Raw genomic sequence first — 20,000 nt, 5'->3', positions numbered from 1 at the left:
AGTCTTTGGAGTTTTTCTTTACTGCTCCTTTGATTCTTTGTTGCTGAAAGCATTTCATACAGTATTCAAAAGACTTGCAGAATTTTAGACAGTGTGTGTCACCATTTAGACAGTGTAATATGCTGTGCAATGCTGGTGTAGCACAGATCAATGAAAGCAGAATGACTTTGCACTGGCAGAAAGTTCTTGGTTCATTAGAAACAGCTTATGCTCCTGTAGCTATCATTGTCAAAGTCAGAAGCTTGCATTAATGAAATACAAGGTAGATAAATATTTCAGAGTGTGTTTCTTAAATGCTTAACTTTCAGGCAAGTAAGCACATTAAAGTTTATAATGCTAAACTATTAAGGCATCTGGGGAAGTACAAGATGATTTTGAAAAAAAATGAGTATTTTTTCCATTTGTCTCTGTTATTTACAGGGGTGATGTGCAGGAACAGTTGTTAACTTGGGTAATGTATTCCTTTCCGTGCCTGCTGTTCTTCTTTCCCTTATTTTGAATCACCTAATAGAAGCCATGTGAGGCACACCCTGTTGTCAGGGAAGGTTTGTTGGCCATTTGCCAGCCTTGCATTTGAAATTAATTTTATAGCAAGGTGTTTTAGTATTCGCACTATATGTTCCAAGAGGTTAGAATGCATGCAGTAGGAAACCAGTAATTATTTTTTCAGAGAACTATTTATTTTTAATATGAAATACTTAGACTAACTATGGAAACTCTCAGTAGATGCTTACTAAAACTTGAACTGACCAAATCCAAAACAGACACACAAAAATAGTTTATGCTGTAAGCACACTAACCCTGAGATAGTGTATCTTTATACCTAGCCCCAGCTGTCTGGAAAGAGAGCTAGATAACCTATTATCAGGATGGTCAGAATTCTGAATATTGTCACATGGTGGGGCATTTACAACCAACCCTGAGACAACACTGGTTATTTTAAGTGTGCAACTCTATACAGACAGAAGAAACATAGTGATGAAACTTAAGGGACATAGGTCAAGCATTACATGGAGAGGCAGAATGTCTTAGGCAAATCGAAGTATGGCATTTCATTTTTACTGTGGCACACTGGAGTTCAGAACCTCTGTATGTACTGCTGGTTCACTCTGATTGCATCTTATTTTTATTCTAGAACACTGCAGTCCAGAAATTCTCTTTGTTCAACTGGGATTGTATGATTGCATCTTATTTTTATTCTAGCACACTGGAGGTCAGTACCTCTGTTTGCCCTGCTGGAATTCTCTGATTGTATCTTATTTTTATTTTAGCACACTGTAGTTCAGAACCTCTGTCTGTGCTGTTGGGGGTACTCTGATTGCATCTTATTTTTATTCTAGCACAGTGGAGTTCAAAACCTCTGTCGGTGCTGTTGTGGTACTCTGATTGCATCTTATTTTTATTCTAGCACAGTGGAGTTCAGAACCTTTGTCTGTGCTGTTGGGGTACTCTGATTGCATCTTATTTTTATTTTAGCACACTGTAGTTCAGAACCTCTGTCTGTGCTGTTGGGGTACTTTGATTGCATCTTATTTTTATTCTAGCACAGTGGAGTTCAGACCCTCTGTCTGTGCTGTTGGGGTACTCTGATTGCATCTTATTTTTATTTTAGCACACTGTAGTTCAGAACCTTTGTCTGTACTGTTGGGGTACTCTGATTGCATCTTATTTTTATTCTAGCACAGTGTAATTCAGAACCTGTTTGTGCTGCTCGGATACTCTGATTGCATCTTATTTTTATTCTAGCACAGTGGAGTTCAGAACCTCTGTTTGTGCTGCTCGGGTACTCTGATTACATCTTATTTTTATTCTAGCACATTGCAGTTCAGAGCCTTTACTTGTGCTGTTGGGGTACTCTGCATCTTATTTTTATTCTAGCACACTGCAGTTCAGAGCCTCTACTTGTGCTGTTGGGGTACTCTGCATCTTATTTTTATTCTAGCACATTGCAGTTCAGAACCTCTACTTGTGCTGTTGGGGTACTCTGCATCTTATTTTTATTCTAGCACAGTGCAGTTTAGAGCTTCCATTTGAGCTCTGATTGCGTCTTGCTGACATGCAGTTAAATGAAGTAGATCAATGGAAGGAACTAACAGACTTTATTTCTACATAAGCCATGTACCTTCTGTACTGTGACTTAGAAGGAAAGAAACTGGGTCAGTGAAAATGCACTTGTCTTGGTTCCAATATGCATCTGGGGTTCTGCAACCACACAGATGCTGCAGCATCAAGTAATGGGAACACCAGGGAGGAAAATCAGGATGACAAGCACAGAACTAAAATGTTGCAACAACTTAAACTTGGTGAATAATGACAGTGATGCATCTTATATGGCATAACTTAGTTGTAATGATACCACCTTGCACGGCATATTTTCTATTATACAATGAACCCCCATTAATATTCCAAAACATGCACGCTGATTGGTCAGCGTGCCCGTTGTAAATCTGACTTACACTAATTGAAAAAGGTCCGATCGCCCGGACTTTTTTCATTTGTGCAAGTCTTTACTTTTTTTGTGTGTTAGGCAGCAACGGAGAATGGAAGGGCTATGTTGCTGTAATCTCGCTATGTTAAATGAGTTTAACACAGCGAGATATCTTAAAAAAAAGCAATGGAGATCTTCCTTTCTCCGTTCCTTTTTTTAAAGCTGTCTCACTATGTTAAACTCGTTTAACATAGTGAGACAGTTTTAAAAAGGAGAACGGAGATCTTCCTTTCTCTCTTGCTTCCTCTACACACAGCTCTGATGTACTGCGTAGCATAGGCATGTGCAGTACATCAGAACTGCTCCAGGATACCGGACAGCTGCGGAAGGGCAGTATGGAGGCATTATACAATGCTATTATTTAAGAAAAGTAAGTATTTTTTTCTTAAATAATGTCATTGTATAATAGCAATAACCCACTTCTGGGTGTGGGTAATGCTGGATTTACCCACAGTTGTCTTTGTTTGGCTACTCGGGCTTCGCCCTCATGACCAAACCACACCAACCATGGGTAAATCCAGCATTACCCACACCCAGGCATGGGTTATTGCTTAAATAATTTACCTCTGGTGTTATATTTTTCACATCTGTCTTGCAATGTTACTGTGGTGCCTGACATAATGTGTAGTTATACAATGTAGTACCACACCCAGATATGTGTATACATAAAGCATTTTATATGCTCAGTATCTGTTTTGTAAATGATACCTCTTCCAACCTTAAGCAGCAGCAAAGTTAACAGAAATAGCAAACAGTTATGCCTTGTTTAATAAAAAGAACTTTGGCAATAAGTTGTGGGGCGGAGCAGGAATGGCCAACTGAGAGCAGTAAATTTTGAGAGCGCCATAAACTAGTATAATAATATAGGAAAATTTTATTATTTTCAAGTTTTAAAACATCAGAAATCTATAGATAAACTACTGTCTAAATATAGTTAATATCAATTATGGCAGGTATCATAGCTATGAGTGCTGTTTGATCAATCTTGATATGGTGTGCATGGATGCAGCTCTGTCTGGCAGCTAGTACAAATATCATTATTATTCTGTCTAAACATAGTTAATATCAATTATGGCAGGTATCATAGCTTCAAGTGCTGTTTGATCGATCCTGATATGGTGTATGTGGATGCAGCCATGTCTGGCAGCTAGTACAAATGTCATCATTATTCTGTCTAAACATAGTTAATATCAATTATGGCAGGCATCATAGCCTCGAGTGCTGTTTGATTAAGCCTGACATGGTGTGTGTGGATGCAGCTGTGTCTGTCAGCTGTTGTATGTTGCCATTTTTGTTTCTGGGAAGCTGTGGGTTGTGGCTTGTGATCGAGGTTTACTGATGCTTGTGTATTAGGAAGAGACATTTGGTGTTTTTGCCTGGATCCAGGGGAAGGGGATGGATAAAACTGTGATTTGGGATATTTTGGCAGAGAATAGTTTGTTTATACATCTGCTGAGTGAGAGGTGGGAAGGCTGAAAGAATGTGTTATTTCTTGTTGTGGCGGCTTGTTGGGAGTTTTTTTTTTTGTTATCTGTTTGCTCTCTGTTAATTTTCTGGCTGATGCCTCACTGAAAGGGATGGAATTTAGGCTTGTAGTTGCAGTGAAGTGAAGTGAAGATTTGCTTCAGCTGCATAGCAAGCCTCTGGTATGCAGTACACAGACACACTAACAGAAGCAGACACTCCCAGGTTGCTATAGTAATGAAGACAGAGTGATGATAATGCTTAATTTCTCTGAGGAGCCTCTGAGATGATTCTCGACAATGAAGTTTTTAGTTTAAAAAAAAAAAAAAAATATATATATATATATATATATATAAAATAAAGGGGCTGTTTTAAACCACATGTACACATATTGATGGTCTCCCAGCACTTCGTTTAGCTCATTAAGTTGATTCTTGATTAAAAAAATAAGAAGCGCAATTTCATATTTTTATTTTTGGTCCAAATACATTAAGGACTTACATAATAGTGGAAGTCTGAGTTATTGTGAAAGACTAAGAGAACTTGGTCTTGTGCAGTACCCTTTGCAGTGCTGTGGGAGGTGAGCTTGCTTGGACCTGTTGGGCATATGGGGATAGCTGATTCTAGGGGTGTTTGGGATTGCCGGGAAGTGCTAGAGAGTCATCAGATTTCCTTTGTCAAAATATCTGTAAGAATGGAAGGTGTGTTGAGTGGTTCACTGGCAGAGTGGCCACTGCATGGAACAGGCTGGTAAACTGGAACAGGACAAATATTGGTTTGGATATTTTAAGAGCAGCCTGGAAACACACCAACTATTGAATGGTATTCTGGCAAAACTGGATGGGCATTGTTGCCCCATGCTTGAAGTACTGATATGTGTGTATGTAAGGATGGAAATATACTTATAACAAATAAGAAACGAGAAGGGTCTCATAATTTAAAGTCTATGGACTGTATAAACATGCTTGGAAAGAGCTAATAATAAGAATAAGCATTACAGCTTGTGGTCTCTCAAATAACTAAGCAACAGCCAAAACACACACACACACACACACACACACACACACACACACACACACACACACACACACACACACACACAAACAATAGTTATGTAATGTATGATTTTAGTAAATCTAGACATAAAATATATAATCGTCATATAAGATGAAGCAGTCAGTTGAATTTAGATATTAAAGACAGGATTTAATAACATGGGCTTGTGCTATTCTTATATAAATAAATATGCATAACAAGTCATGTAATTGCTTTAACTTGAATTGTAGTTTTTGTAACTCATCTTGACCATATATAATACTTAAGCAGTTACCAAGGTAACTAATGTTTATACATGACATCAAACTGACAAAGTTGTTCAAGAGAAACAATAGAAGCCTGAACTTGAAATGTCATAGATTGTAACACTCATATTCTGAACAAATATTATTAAACTGACAATAGACACTCAGTTTAATAACATGGGCTTGTGTTTAATAACACTACTGTTTTAACTTGTCATAAATGACATACACTACATTGAATATCAAGGGGAAGCATGATGATTTACTTATATAAGTAAATGTGCATAGCAAGTCATATAATTGCTTTAACTTGAATTGTGGTTTTGTAGCACATCTTGACCATACATAATACTTAAGCTGTTACCAAGGTAACTAATGTTTTATACATGACATCAAACTGACAAAGTTGTTCAAGGGAAACAATTGAAGCCTGAACTAGGAATGTCACAGAATGCAACAATCACATTCTGAACAAATAGTATTAAATTAACAATAATCACTCAGTTTAACCTTTGCTGATTATACAAAATAAAATGTTGCCATTTAAATCTAAAAACTTTCAGTATATGCCATAAAATGGCATTTATGAATATGGAAAGGGAACTTATAATCATTAATCACAATAAGTGAATTTGTTGATAATTAAAATGCACTAACTTTCATCAATGTTCACATAAAACAAACTTGCTGCTTTAAGTAAGTATAAATATTATTACCATCTATTTCTATTAAGTTTTGAAAGACTTCATCAGTAAGGGTGAATATGTTAAATAACAGTGTGCTATAATCTTTTACTGAAGTTTTATATATGATACATCCTACTTTACTATGATTGAATTGCTTCTCATCTATCTTTCATGTAACTATTAATTGCTTATACAATAAGTAGACATTTATATTGTATTAGAATTCTGGCTAATCTACAATAGTACTATATCTGTTCAAAATAACATAAATATCGCTTATTCCTATTACAAATATTCTCCATATGATAATTCAATTTATGGAGCTCAGATTTTCTAGATTGTCAAGGTATGAGTGATAATCTGATGGACTTAGGTTTATCCATCAGATTAGGAATGATTTTCATTCCATGGCTAGTGCGGATCTGAGTTTTGTTAACATTCATTAATTTAAATTTATTTCACAAAAACATTGTTGGTATGCCTGACCAAAACCTTACTTTATTGGTAAACACTCAAAGTATAAAACTGATAATTTCCTTTAAAAGCTCAAACATATACTTTATAGTCATCAGAGGAAAATGTTTAATAGTCACAATAAAACAAAAAATACATAGTCTAAATAACCTAAGATGGATTTAACTTTATTATCTTTAAATACCAATGGCTTAAACAATCTTAGCAAGAGATCAGATCTACTGAAATATTTAAAACTGAACAAAGCACAAATTGTCTTCCTTCAAGAAACGTATTTCAAAACAAATGACAATTATAAATGGAATCCTAAGGAATATATGATATTGGGCAATCATCTTATAAAACAAAGACAAAAGAGGTAACAATTTTATGGAAAAATGTATGGAAAACAAATGTGATTAACCCAGAAATGATTTATAAGTATGAAGATAAAGAAGGCCTTATGGTATTAGTAATAGTTAAATATAATAACAGAATATGAACCCTAGCCAATCTATACTGGTTCCCAGGCATTAGAGTAGGAACTGTTAAAAAGCACTTGGATTTCACTTCCAATAATTATAAAGGCAACTTAATATTAGGAAGATATTTTAACTGTTTATTTGATATTTCTGAAACTACAAATAAAAGACCACTGCGTACATCTGTTGTATAAAAAGCTTTAAACAAGTGGGTAGAATCATTTCGTCTTGTAGATACTCTCAAATTTAAAGAAGATAAATCCTTGTTGTTTTCCCATCAAGATCACAGATTTGGTACCCAAACTAGAATAGATAAAATATTTGCTGCCCATGACTTATACTCTAAAATAATTAGTTTCTCATTTACTCCTTGCCCCTTTTCAGACCACAATTCATTAATACTAAAGCTTCAAAGTGGGTACAAACCATTAGTCTTTAACTCCAGAATTCCAGCATATATAACTAAAATTAAAGAGTTCAAACCTTGTTTATTATCTGAATTACTGCTCTTCTTAGATATTAATTACACCACAGAGATAAATAAAATAATGATATGGGACTCATTAATAGCTTACATATATGGGTAAAACCCTAACTTTGTATAAAAAAAAAATCAGAGAATGGGATTCTGAATTATTAGATCTACAATCCAAACTTTTGTCAGTAAAAGCTGAAAGAAATCAAAATCATTTGGAGATGAAAAAAAAGTAGAAGTAGTAAACAATGAATACAATGAAATTCTAACACATAAAACTAGTTTAGCTTTAGAAAAACTAAAAATTAATACCTTGGCTACTTCTCCCAAAAATCTACATAATTTATCTACAAGAATCAAAATACAGTCAAAAGCTAATAACGTTAAAAGTATCTTCCATGAAAAGAAAGGGAAAATGTCTCGGATATATGTGACATTCTTGGTGCCTATAGAAATCAATATATGGAACATTTCAAAAATAAAATATGCATATAGATCAATTAAATCTAGATGAAGACTGTTCTAATAAAAAATACCAGGAAAATTAAAACTAGATGTACAAGCAACCATATCCTACAAAAAAATTACAGATACAATAAAAGATGGTAAAAATAATAAAGCCCAGATATAGATGACATAATTATGGAAATATATAAACTTTTTCCTTCATTACTATCCCTCTTCCATAAAACTCTTATTATAAATTCAGTCACAAGCTTTAATACCACTCTCTTAGAGATATTCCTTAATCATGCCAATCCTAAAATAAAACAAATCCCCAAACCCTTGTACCTCATATAGACCTATATCATTATTAAATAATGACTATAAGATATTTATGACAATATTTACTAACAGAATGAAAATACCACTATCCAAAACAATAAATAGTGATCAAACTGGATTTATACATCACACACACACATGCCAATATTAAAAGGATAATTTCTGTTATAGATTATGTTAGTAAAGAAAATAAAGAAACATTCATAATTGGCTTAGATATAGAGAAAGCCTTTGATTCCCTAAATTAGGACTATTTATTCAAAATCCTAATGCTATTTGAATTTCCTGCATCCTTTGTTCATCTCCTAAAGAATATATATATATATATATATATATATATATATATATATATATATACATACATATATATATATATATATATATATATATATATATATATATATATATACACAAATAATTTAGTGTATGTCAAGTTAGGTCCTTTTACCTCTGAATCTATACATATAACAAAAGGCACTAAACAAGGATGTCCCATGTCACCGATTATATTTGCTCTGGCTATTGAAATATTGGCAGATTCAATTTTTAACAATATAAAAATCAAAGGAATAGATGTTTATAAACAGTACAATTCTAAAGTAAAGCTATTTGCTGATGACATATTACTAACATTAATACAAAAGAGACATTAGAAAAATTAGATATATTAATTGACAAATTTCACATGACTTCAGGACTCCATTTCAATAAATCAAAATCAAATTTTTTATTTTTAAATAAAGAAAAAAAAATGGCAGACTAAGGGAGATCACATCATAGGGAAACAAGAATCTACCTTAAATATCTAGGAATTGAGTTATGCAAGGATAATAATGAATTAGTCTAAAAAACTACAATAATATCATTGATACAATTAAAATCTCTGTGGAAAAATGGAACAAAATAATATTAACATTTGAAGATAGACTACAATTAATAAAAATGGTTTTACTGCCCAAGATCCTATATATAGCCTTGACAACACAACTGTTACCAGAAAGAAATATCCCTAAAGAAATAAATTTATGCCTAATAAATTTTTTTATGGTTTCCCAAAAGAAACAGAATAGCTTTAATACATCTTATCAGACCCTGGAAACAGGAGAGATTAAACTTTCCTGATATAGAAACATATATAAAAGTATCAATATCTAAAACAATCTAAAACAATCTCAGAGTGGTTAAGTCCAAATTACTCTGCAAACTGGAAAGAATTACTAACTGTAATATAGGTTTATAGGTTCATAGGTAGGTACTATGCTATCTGCTCGAGGGCATTTATAAGCCTAGCCAGAGTGTGCCAGCTTTCACCACCCCATTGATTAATTAACTGATCCTCTGTCAAGCAGAGCCAATGAAGTGATCCCAGGGGTGTATTTTCTGTTACCCATTCACTCGTCAAGGTTTCTCTTGAAGTGTGTTAGTGAGGGGCTCTGCCTGATGTAATTTGGAATTTTGTTCCAAAGCATGGGGAGTCTCTGTGACAGGAATCTATCCCTCCGGCATGTTCTATTTATTGTTGTGGCGAGGTTTAGCTCAGTAGAGTGCATGGCTCACAGTGACTTGGATTTCTTTAGGTGGAGCATGTCCATCAGTTCTGAGTTGGACATGGCTTTATAAGTCAGGCAGAGATCACCTCTGAGTAAGTGATATGCCACTGAGTACAGCCGGAGTTTTTTCAGTCAGGCTGCATACGACATATGTTTGAGACCAGTAATCCTCTTGGTGAGGTACTTTTGTGGTCTTTCCAGCTGTTGGAAGTGTTTTGTGAGGTACATCCCAAATGGGGCATTATACTCTATGATGTGTCTAATGAGTGATGAGTAGAGGGGCACTATAACCTCTGTATTTCTAGATGCAAACCCTTTAGTAATTAGATGGGCTACATAGAAGGATTTCCTAACTACTTTGGCAATATGATTGTCAAAGGAGAGATTACTATCTACCTGGGTCCCCAGATCTCTTACTACCTCTTCTATATTAAGGGGGCTGCCACCTATGTGGTAATTCATAGGTGTTTTGTTTTTCCCAAATGGGATGACTATGCATTTAGCTTGAGGCCATGACTTTGGCACCAGGTGTCCGTCTCAGTAAGGCCCTTTTGGAGGATGTCCGTGTCAGCCAGAGAGTCAGTTATGGCTCCCAGTTTGCAGTCATCAGTGAACTTGGTTAGCCATAGTCCTCCTGTGTTTGCCTGTACTTCTGAGAAGTATATGCCAAACAATAGGGGTCCCAGGACCAAGCCTTGTGGGACACCACTTGTGACTGGTTTAGAGTCATTCCTGGAGCCTGCTATTCTTACCGTGTGAGTTCTGTCTGTAAGCCAGTTGGCAACCCATCTCATGACATAGGGGTTTATGTTCAGGCTGGTGAGATTTTCTGTAATACCCGAGTGGGGAATGGTGTCAAAAGCCTTGGCGAGGTCATAGTAGGCTGTGTGAACCACCTTTCCCTTGTCTATGGCCTTGGTGACTGTCTCGAAGAAGTCAACCAGGTTTAGAAGGCATAATCTGCCCTTAAAGCCGAACTGGGTCGGGTCAAGTGTTTGGAGGTTCCCAATGTCTTTGTTAATAAGTTCCATGATGATGCACTCCATAGCCTTGCAGACCAGGCTAGTCAGGCTTATGGGGCGATAGTTACCAGCATCAGTTGTGGCCCCTCCTTTGTGGAGAGGAATAACCATCGCTGTGCACCATTCTATGGGCATATAGTCTGTGGAGAGGCTGAGGATGAACAGTGTGTTTAGGTGGCGGGTTAGTTCGTTCTGTAGTTCGTGCAAGATGTAGCCTGGGACACCATCTGGTCCCATTGATGCTGTGTTTTTGGCTTTTGAAAGGACTGTTTTCTGTGCGTCTGTGATTTTTGGGACACTACACTTTTCCGGTATTGTTGGTGGCTCTTTTGGAGGTGAGAGGGGGGTGAAGTTTGCACTGAATCTATCTTCCAGGATGTTGGCAATATCAGTATATTTTGTGCTATTTTGCACTAGTTCAGTGCATATCTGCGAGTTGCCACTTAGATTCTTAACATAGCTAAAGAAGGCTTTGTGGTTATCTTTTGAATCCTTGGCTATTTTTCTTTTGAAGTTAAGCCTTGGATAATTTCATGAGGGACCTCAATTTCTTACTGATACTGATCAGGTATGTCTTTCCTTCTTGAGATTTGCTTTTTTTCTGAGCTAGTTTCCTCCTTCTATTGTATAGCCTGTTTATTGCAGGGGTCCACCAAACTGGTTTCCTTCTTTTAGAGGAGTTAGTCTTGGTTTTGCTAGGGATGACACGATCTATGCATCCTTGTAGGTGCTCATAGAGTGCATTTGTAAAGGTTTCTGCATCTTGGGCAGCATTATCTTTTAGCGTGGGGGCTGTGAAACTTACCACCTCTGTCTTAAGTAAGGTGAAGTTTGCTTTAGAAACGTTTTTTACTGTGGTTTTCTTAGTTGGGGGTGGTGGTGGGGTGTGGACATCCAGAGTGATTAGTTTATGGTCTGATCTAACCAGTGACGGGTTGACCTCTGGTGTGGAACACCTGTCACCCATGTTGGTGATGACCAGGTCCAATATGTTTTCACCTCTGGTAGGGGAGTTTACCAGCTGATCCAGGGAATTTGAGTTGATGAATTCCAGGAAGCGCTGGGCCTGGGAATTTGTACTCGAGCAGTTTTCCCAGTGAATGGTAGGGTAACTGAAATCGCCCAATATCAGGGTTTTTGGTTGGACCTTCATGTTTTCCAGTGTCTCCAGAAAGGTGGAGTGGTGGTCCTGGGTCATGGAGGGTGATCTGTAGCAAGACACAATTTGCACTGCAGATTTGCCCATTGCTAGTTGCACATGGATGATCTCAGAGGTATCATGCTGTGCCACTAACCTGAAGGTGTAGGTATCCTTGATGAAAATGGATGCACCCCCTCCTTTTGTGTTTCGGTCCGTGTTCTGTGGTCAAAACGTGTGGTATGAGTTGTAGCCCTGTAGTGCTGGGGTGCTCTCTCGAGCCTTGAATCAGGTTTCAGTTACTGCACAGATGTCAACGTTCTCCATACTGAGGAGTGCTTCGAGTGCATGCATTTTGACATTTAAACTCCTGGCATTGAGTAGCATAACCCTCAGTTTTTTGTTAATTGTGCGGTTTACGGAGGTGGGTTTGACTTTTGAGCCTTGCCTAAAAAAGGCACTATGGGGGCAGCAAGAGCCTTGGCCAGTATTTGAAAGCCTAGGGGTGACAGGTGCAAGCCGTCTCTTGTGAAGCAATGCGGCTTGTCGAGCATGTCGTCCAGGCTGACAGACACTGGATCCCCTTTGAATGACACCAGAAGCTTAGCCAATTGTTGAAATTTATCATTTTTTCTTTATACTGAGGTATCATTCTTGGTGAGGGCAGGATGCTACTCAGGGTCAGGGTCATACCAGCCTGGACTACATGATCAGGGAGCTCTTCCATGTCTCTTTTTATGTAGTCCAGGGAGGTACATCTCAGGTCATTCACACCAACATGAACAATGGCAGAGTCATATTTGTACTTGTTCTGGAGTGACCTGAGTGCTTGTGTTATGTGGCAGATTCTGGGTCCCAACAGACAGCTAACAGTAACCTTCTGCTTGTCCAGCCTAGTGAGTGGGACGTCAGTATGCCTGACTATACAGTCACCTATTACTAGTGTGTTAGGTATGTTATTTCGCCTTAAGGGCTGTGGTTGTGCGGCACACTGATGTTGTGTTTTATGTGTTGTCTGGTTTGTGGTGGGAAGTGCAGGTTGTTTGGGTGTCTGCTTTGGAGGTCTCTGATGCTTTTGCAGGTTTTTATTTAGAGGGTCCGAGTATGATTTTGTGTATTTATGTGTATTTTTTTGCCAGTGCTGTTTTATTAGGTCTGTGTGCAGCTGGAGTTGTGGTGCAAGTGATAACCTTCTCCTCTTGACTGTCTGTTCCAGTCTTGGATGGAGACAGCTTAGCTTCTAGTTTGGCTGTATAATTGCATCTCTCGCATATGTTAGTGTTTTGTGGTAGGAGGAGAGGGTTGTCTGTGTACATGAGGCAGTTGTAACATTGCCTCAGGATACCCAAATTCACCAGCTGGACTGAAGAGTGCACCTGAAGTTGCCCTTTGGTCATGCCTAAATAGTAGGGTGAGCTGCATAGTCACTTGGTTGGTGAGGGGTGAATAAAGAGTCTTGTCCTGCTGGGCAATCAATGTCAGGGTATATTAGTGCTTGCTATTAGGTCTGAGCAAGTGCTGGGCTGTAAGATGCTTTTTGAGTGCTTAGGTTGAAAGTTAGACTAGTTTCAAGGGAAAAACTGAAGAGGAGACTTAGTGGAGCCGGGAATAATTTAACCATAGCTAACCAGCACTGCCTGGTGCACAAAACCGTGCAAATGTGGTTTTTATAGTAGGGAAATGAAAGAGATAGAAATTAGCCCAAAATGGCCAATAAACCACTAACTTCTGGGCTGGAACCACTCCTCCAGGGACAGATAGGTTGCTCAAAGCTCCCCTCTCTCACAGGTGAACAGAGAAACTTCCTTCTATCCATGTAAGGTATGGGCAACTCAGAAACTAGTATCACAGCCCTGAATTCAGCACTAGCCTGAAAACTGGACTATACTAGCTTAGAAAGGCAAGAAACAAGGATTTTTTTTTTTTTAAAGATAATGCAAAAACAGTAAAAAATACACTCAAAACAGCTCTAAATGACTACAAACGATCAGAAAAGGCTATCACACTTTGGTGTGTAGCCTACAACAGTTAAACAAATTATTTAAACAAAAAATAACTTTTTAAAAGTGCAGGCAGTCAAATAAGTACAATATGTGAAAAAAACAAGCTTTTAAATCACAATAAATGCTGGAAAATCTGCGTTTAGGTGGAAAACAGTTAAGTACAACAAGAAAGTACAGAAAACTAATACTTAATCACTCCAAAGTCTCTCTCCTAAGCTAGAAGGCTTGTATCAGTTTAAGGCTTTCGAGTGCTACCAGTAGTTTAGTTACAGGAAAGATGGGAAACAAATGCAGACATGGTCTTTTAAACCAGAAAGTTGAAAGAGATGGACAAACTGTCCAAATGGTCAATAAACTACAATTTCTGGGCCAAGAACCTCTCCTCTCATGGTAGACAGACTACCTAGTGCTTACCACTCCCACTGATAATCTAGAAGGCTTTCCTCCAACACAGAAAGGCTTGCAGGGCTCAGAAGCTTACCAACAGTCCTGGATACAGCAACTCTGTATCTGGTCTAGGCTAGTTACAGGAAAGGTGGGAAACAAGCGTAAGTGCGGCTTTTAAACCAGAACATTGAAAGAGATGGAAAACTGCCCAAATGGCCAAATAAACTACAATTTCTGGGCCAAAACTCACTATACCCATGGAGGATAGGCTACCTAGTGCTTATCACTCCCACTGATAAGCTAGAAGGCTTTCCTCCAACGCAGAAAGGCTTGGGGGCTCAGAAGCTTACTAACAATCCTGGATACAGCAACTCTGCAACTAGACTAGGCTAACTAGCTTTGGGGCTCAGAAGCTTACTAACAATCCTGGATACAGCAACTCTGTAACCAGACTAGGCTAACTAGCTTGGGGGCTCAGAAGCTTACTAACAATCCTGGATACAGCAACTCTGTAACCAGACTAGGCTTGTTATAGGAAAGGCGGGAAATGGGCACAAGTGAGGCTTTCAAACCAGAAAGTTGAAAGAGATGGAAAAAAACTGCTCAAACAGCCAATAGCTACAATTTCTGGGCCAGTGACCACTTCTCTTGTGGTAGATAGGCTACCTGATGCTTACCACTCCCACTGATAAGCTAGAATGCTTCCCTCCAACACAGAAAGGCTTGGGGGGCTCAGAAGCTTACAAAGAGTCCTGGGTACAGCAAATCTGTACCTGGACTAGACTAGTAACAGGAAAGACAGGAAGCAAGCGCAAACACAGGCTTTTAAATCAGAAGGTTGAAAGAGATGGAAAAACTTCCCAAACGGCCAATAAACTATAATTTCTGGGCCAGAAACCACTCCTCCTGTGGTAGATAGGTTACCTAGTGCTTACCACTCCCACTGATAAGCTAGAAGGCTTCTCTCCAACAGAGAAGGGCTTGGGGGGGCTCAGAAGCTTACCAACAGTCCTGGATACAGCAAATCTGTACCTGGATTACACTAATTATAGGAAAGGTGGGGACCAAACACAAAACAGGCTTTTAACCAGAAAGTAGAAAGAGATGGAAAAACTGCCCAAATGGCCAATGAACTACAATTTCAGGGCTAAAACCCACTCTTCCCATGGTAGATAGGCTACCTAGTGCTTACCACTCCCACTGATAAGCTAGAAGTCTTCCCTCCAACACAGAAAGGCTTGAGGGGCTCAGAAGCTTACCAACAGTCCTGGATACAGCAAGTCTGTATCTGGACTTGACTAGTTACAGGAAAGGCAGGAAACAAGCTTAGAATTTTTTATTTTATTTTTGTTACAGAAAAGCAGCTAAAACAGCAGTAAATACAATTCAAATTGTAGTGCAGGCCAGCACACCCGAGTGTGTAGCAACACTACAGCAAATACAGTTCAAATAAATGCAATTAAATTAACAAATTACTAAAAAAACAAGTGCAGAAGGCAGTAAATTAGAAGGCTACTAACAAGTAGTAATAAGTGCAGAGTAAGAGTGACTGAACAGATAGCATGCAGAAGAGCAACTAAGACAGTTACAGTAAGTGCAGATGAATAATATATATATATATATTCGATAGTGTATTTTCTGACATTAAACAAATTATATACAATAATTGGATAGTGTTGACATTAGATGACAAATGTAAATCTTTGTTAAATGAGAAACCGAAAGTGATCTACAAAAAGGATAGAAGTATTAAAAACATATTGGAATCCAACAGTATTAAAAGAGAAGTAGGACAGATGAAAAAATGTGGGCATTGTTCACAATGTCCACTTATTGAAGAGACTAAGAGAATACACATAAAAGGTTATGGGAACGTGCACCTCAATAAAAAATTCAACTGCCAGAGCAAAGGATTGGTGTACATAGCGATTTGTCAGCTATGTGAAAAATTTTATATAGGTAAAACCATTAATAAATTACATAAACGTATATACCAGCATGTATACGACATCAGAAAAGGCAATTCAAAGAAAGCACTGGCCAAACACATTTTAGAGCACCCACAACACCATTTTAAAATTTCAGCTCTTGAACAAGTTCAGAGTGATGATATAAAGGGTGGGCCAGTTGAATTAGTCTTGGAATACAGAGAATTGCTCTGGCAATTGAGGTGCAATGCAATGAATAACAACTATGGGTTGAATGAAACACTGTCCATTTCCAGTTATTTGAAACTCAAATCGGAATTTTATTTTTCTTGATAAACATAAGGGGTGGTTCACTACCAATATGGTCTTGATTTTTAAGAATTCTTTCACCATCATGTTGCATTATTTACCTCAATAGGGGATGAATAGGGTTATAACAACATAAAACAAAACATTTGAGAAAGGTTTCATGCAGCAGGTTGTCCCGTATAGTTTAGTACTAATGTTGTAAATGTATAGACATGCATTTAGTGAGAGTTTTTATAATATGGATTCATGTCATTAGTATTTAATCAGTAGATATAGTTTGTTTTTTATTAACTATGTATTTAAGATTTCATGGTTTATCAATTAGGTAATGATATATTTAGTCATGTTCATTTTAAAACATATAGTGAAGTTTTAACCAATGTATAGATTGTTTTAACATCATGTGACTGCAATATTTTGTATTTAACTGGTCAGGAATATGTGTGACTTTGTTAATGTATTCTGAAGAAGTCTAGGAGTGAACGCCTGATGAAAGCACTCAATTTATTAAAGAACTTGCTCAGTGGTATCTCACGGTCCTCTTTTTTATTAGTTTGGACTTTTTGAGTTGGAGTTGATATATATATATATATATATATATATATATATATATATATATATATATATATATATATATATATATATATATTTTTTTTTTTGTGAATTTGATTTACAAAAACAATTTCAAATAACAGATAAAAACAATTTGCCATGACACATAATATGCATTAGTATGTAATATAACATAACTAAACCCACTAAAATTCATATGATTAATTATTACATTGACTCATTTAGGAAAATTCTTAATGCAAATATAGATTTAAAAATCTGGTTTGATTTTTAACACCATTTATAGTCACAAAGAACTTTCCACATGAAATATATAGAGAAATTATTAATTCCTGGGAACAGAAATGATTTGTTTGTTGGCTCCAGTGTATCAAAGAACTAAAAGTTTTAGATATGCAAGTAATAAAAACAACATACAAAATTCCACAACAGAACTGACTAACTTTACAGAATATTCTGTCATATTTACAAGATTTAAGTAGAATAATTAACAATTCTTCATTTAAAGAAATACCTACATTTACAAAATACATATATGAAATCATATATAATGACTTTGACATGGGAAACATTATTTAAAAATTTTACAAAATATTGATAAACTATAAAACAACACCCAAAACCTCATATTGGAAATATATAACAAAAGGACACTCAATACAGTTAACTGAAGATATTAAAAAAATATCTTATCATAGATAAAATATACATCCTTTACACAATACTGGAAAGTTTTTAATTGGAAATGCTTGTACAGAGCATTCTTAACCCCAGACAGAGTCAATAAAATTAGTTCTTCCATAAAAGGAATATGTTGGAGATATGAGCAAGTACACACTGTAGATTGGAACCACATTTTCTTTGATTGTGTTAAAATTAAACCATTTTGGAATGGTATTAATAACTTTCTACAAGCTTTATTTAATTAATCATTTTATTTAACTAAAGCTCTCATATTATTAAATGTGAACAAAGGTCCTCATTTGAATAAGTCAAACATGTATCTAGTATGGACTATACCTGCAATTTCAAGGAAGTGTATAACAAGAAGATGGAATACAAACACAATACTAACTTTGGTAGACTTCTACAGCCTACTGAAGACCACAGAATTATTGGCAATTAAAATTAAAGAACTAAGAATTTATCAAAAGCCATTTATCAACAACCCTTGGGGAAAAGTCTTATCGTTGCTTGACGCTATATAATAATTGATCAGACACTCTGATAATGGATTGGACATACTTATAAAGTAACTGTATACATTAAAATCTATTATACTGTCAGGCTAATGTAAATAGTGTACATAGTTATTTAAGATGTCATGTATAAATACTATACAATTCATTCAAATGTATTTGAAAAATAAAAAAAAAAGTTGAGATAATAAGTTGTAATTTTTACATATACATATGGATATATATGTAAATATAAGTAAGTTTAATCAAATTTGTTATGGTTACAAGCAAGATGTGTGTGTGTGTGTGTGTGTGTGTGTGTGTGTGTGTGTGTGTGTGTGTGTGTGTGTGTGTGTGTGTGTGTGTGTGTGTGTGTATATTTACATATATCCTAACAGTGTACAAGTGTATACTGATGAAGGAGGGTATGATAAATATCTTTATCTGTGACATAATGCAAATATTTTGATTTCTCACCATATTATGTTTGATAATATGTCATTAAGCATATTCTATCTCTCACTGCATGTCAACAGCCACTAAATTAATGCAGTTACTCACAGTAACCCACCATTATTAAGGCTTAAATAAAAATGCACCACAAAAAGTATATACTCAAACCAAGAACAGTGATCCCAAAACACTAAAGCAGACTAAAAAAAATCAAAAAACATCACTGAAGCCTTCCAACACTTGACAAAGAGCAATAAATATAGTGGACGTTAAACACTTTTGTTCTTAACAATTCAAAGAACTTCATCAAATCATTGTAAAAAAATTGTGGCCGCATGTTCTATAACATCGCAACGTCATGTGATGACTAATGGCAAATCAGAAGTGACTGAATTTAACCTTTCTAAAACCAATGTTAAAAAGCATTCATGCAAAGCATATTTAAACAAGAATACACAATATAAAATGTCAGTGTATAAATTCAATTTATATACAGTAAATATATTTAAACTCTATTAAGAACCTATTAAGTATTTTTCACTTACATAGATCATCTTAAGTTAAAGGATGTTAGTCTTAAAACACAGGTTAAAGAATGAAAGCTATTAACCTCCATTAAATTTATTGTTTTGAAAATGGCATTAACAGCAAAAGGGATCCAGCTTTAAATATCTAAATTCAGAAAACATTTCATCCATGCTTATAAGTAACAGTCAACTCCTAGAGTGACCCTGTGAATAACCACCATCTATGGTATTTACTATGCAAGTAGGGAATGGAAATGATTATATGTAGAATTGTATATAACTAAATGTCTGTGCTCCTAAGGGGAGCTCAGGTCATGGCTGAAAAGGTTGACTAGATCAACACATCCAGTCAACAAACAGAAGTAGATAAATAAGTTTCAGTTTCTCTTTGTCTCTTTCTGTTCCACTCTCTCTCTCCCCCTGTCTCACACACACACACACACACACACACACACACACACACACACACACACACACACACACACACACACACACACACACACACATACTGTACTTACACCACGGAGCAATTTAAATTTGCCAATCCACCTACTGCATGTCTTTCGGAAGAAAACAGAGTACCCAGGGAAAACCCACATGAATACAAGGAGGACATGCACACCTGCAAAGAAAGCATGCCATCTGAGAACAGAACCAGAGAACATCTTACACACTTGAACATCACCTTTACTAGTGTACTAAAATAATACAATAACCTGACTGTATGGGCCCTGATTCCTAAAGACTTGTAGTTATTGTAAGTGACTTACTTCAGTGTAAGGCCTATCTTTAAACAG

General features: G+C 36.3%; 1 protein-coding gene across 1 annotated transcript in view; it reads left to right on the top strand.

Annotated features, from left to right (window-relative positions):
* Positions 1-20,000, top strand: part of LOC122804062 (SH3 domain-binding glutamic acid-rich-like protein 3) — a 70,188-nt gene that overhangs the window by 147 nt on the left and 50,041 nt on the right. The window lies entirely within an intron of this gene.

This window comes from Protopterus annectens, chromosome 1.part1 (genome assembly GCF_019279795.1).
Source record: "Protopterus annectens isolate FY-2018-M chromosome 1.part1, PAN1.0, whole genome shotgun sequence".
Lineage (NCBI taxonomy): Eukaryota > Metazoa > Chordata > Ceratodontiformes > Protopteridae > Protopterus > Protopterus annectens.
This window is presented reverse-complemented; position numbering and strand designations above follow the sequence as displayed.